Below are 2,500 nucleotides of genomic sequence, written 5' to 3' on the forward strand. Positions count from 1 at the left end.
GACAGTAACATGACAAACTCAGTTAGATATGATGTCTTATGCTGACCCACCCCCAGCTCTGTCAAAGGCTCTCCAACCAAACCAGCAGTCAAAAGGTCTGTCATGCTCACCACAGCGACTGCCGAAACACAGAAGTCTGTGTGTGCTGCACACGTGTGCGCGCATGTGTGTGTGTCTGTGTGTGTGTGGCACACGTCAGGAGTGACAGGTGTGTGAGGAGATCTAACGGCAGTACACACACTCCTCTGAGAGGATTCAGGTGTGGGAGAGTAGGGCTGAAGAGGAGAATACACACACCCACACACACACTGTGGACGGCTTGTAGACCACATGAGCTCCTGTCCATGCCTGGCTGCTTTGTCTCATTTATTCTCAACCTCACACATCAGACACTGCATTACTGTCTGTGTTTGTCAGGGTGTTTGTGTTTGCACTGAAGTATGTGAGTGTGTGCGTGCATGTGTGTGTGTGCATGTATGCATCCGGGCTTTTGTGGGTACATATTTGTGTTAGTACACACTTGGCCTGTATTGGAGATAAAGGGGCATGAAAAAGTCTTCATTCAGACCATACTGACAGAGTGGGAGTATAAGATATACAGTACTTTCAGACTAACACAGAGAGACAGTTGATTATGGTTGCAGAGGAGAGTTGGATGAGTGACTCGGAGGAAAAGCAGATTACTAAAACAGAGATTAAGTGGATAACTGACACAGAGGAAAAGCAGATTACTAAAACAGAGATTAAGTGGATAACTGACACAAAGGAGGAACTGATTACATATGCAGAGGAAAAGTGGATTACCGACACAGAGAAAGAGTGGATTACTTTTGCAGAAGTGGATTACTGACACAGAGAAAAGTGTCTTAGTGACACAGAGAAAAAGTGAATTACTAACACAGAGGGGCATTGGATTTATGATGCAGACAAGCTATGGATTACTGACACAGAGTTACAGTGGATTTCTGATGCAGAAAAACAGTGGATCCATGAATTACTGACACAGAGAAACAGTGGATTACTGACACATGGTCACAGTGGATCACTGATGCAGAGATACAGTGCATTACTGACATATGGTGAGAGTGGATTACTGACACTGAGTAAGAGTGGATTGCTGATGCAGTGGGAAAGTGGATTACTAACACACATTCACAGTGTATCACTGATACAGAGTAACAGTGGATCACTGATGCAGAGTTTCAATGGATTACTGACACAGAGCAACACTGGATTACTGACACAGAGTAACAGTGGATTACTGATGCAGAGTAACAGTGGATTACTGACACAGAGAAACAGTGGATCACTGATGCAGAGTAACAGTGTATCACTGGCACAGAGTAACAGTGGATTACTGATGCAGAGTAACAGTGGATTACTGATGCAGACTAACAGTGGATTACTGACACAGAGTAACAGTGTATCACTGGCACAGAGTAACAGTGGATTACTGATGCAGAGTAACAGTGGATTACTGATGCAGAGTAACAGTGGATTACTGACACAGAGAAACAGTGGATTACTGACACAGAGTAACAGTGGATTACTGACACAGAGTAACAGTGGATTACTGACACAGAGAAATAGTGGATCACTGATGCGAAGACAGTAGATACAGTTTATGTTTATTTGTCAGTATCCAAAAAGTTTGAACCTGTGAAGGAGAGTGACGTGCCAAAAATTAATGAAGCATTCAGCTTTGGTGTTTGTGTGTGTGTGTGTGTGTGAGAGAGAGAGAGTCTGTCTGTCTTTGATCATTTGAGCATATATGTGAATGAACATACATGCGCATATGTTTATGTGTTTTTGCCTTTGATAATCTGAGCATGAATGTGTGTGTGTGTGTGTGTGTGTGTACCTGTCTCCACCTTAATGACTGTAGCTGCTCTCTCTGTGTGGCTGTAGCATTCCTATAGGCCAGTTGGTCCACAGCTTCTTCACTGACACATCTCTAAAGCTGGACACACACACACACACACACACACACACACACTTGGTGGTTTAAACAACCTTGCAAAATTACACAATTACACACACACACACACACACACTTGGTGGTTTAAATAACCTTACAAAATTACACAATTACACACATACACACACTCACTCACTTGCTTTGGTATTCTGTAAGGAAATGAAAGGGACCAGGTGAAGAGTATGACAGATTCTTGATGTTTGCAGTGTTTCGAATGAACCCAGAACTTTCCTAAGAGCAACAGAATTCCTCACTGTTAGTATTCATTCATCCTGATTAACAATAACCACATATACATACATGCACAGGTACACATGATACAGGTGCGACTGTACAAATACACATATACAGGTACACAGGTACAGATATAAAGGTACAGATATAAAGGTACACATATACAGGTACAGATATAAAGGTACGCATATACAGGTATAGATATAAAGGTACACATATACAGGTACAGATATAAAGGTACACATATACAGGTACAGATATAAAGGTACACATATACAGGTACATATG

Source organism: Chanos chanos, chromosome 13 (genome assembly GCF_902362185.1).
Source record: "Chanos chanos chromosome 13, fChaCha1.1, whole genome shotgun sequence".
In the NCBI taxonomy this organism is placed as follows: Eukaryota; Metazoa; Chordata; class Actinopteri; order Gonorynchiformes; family Chanidae; genus Chanos; species Chanos chanos.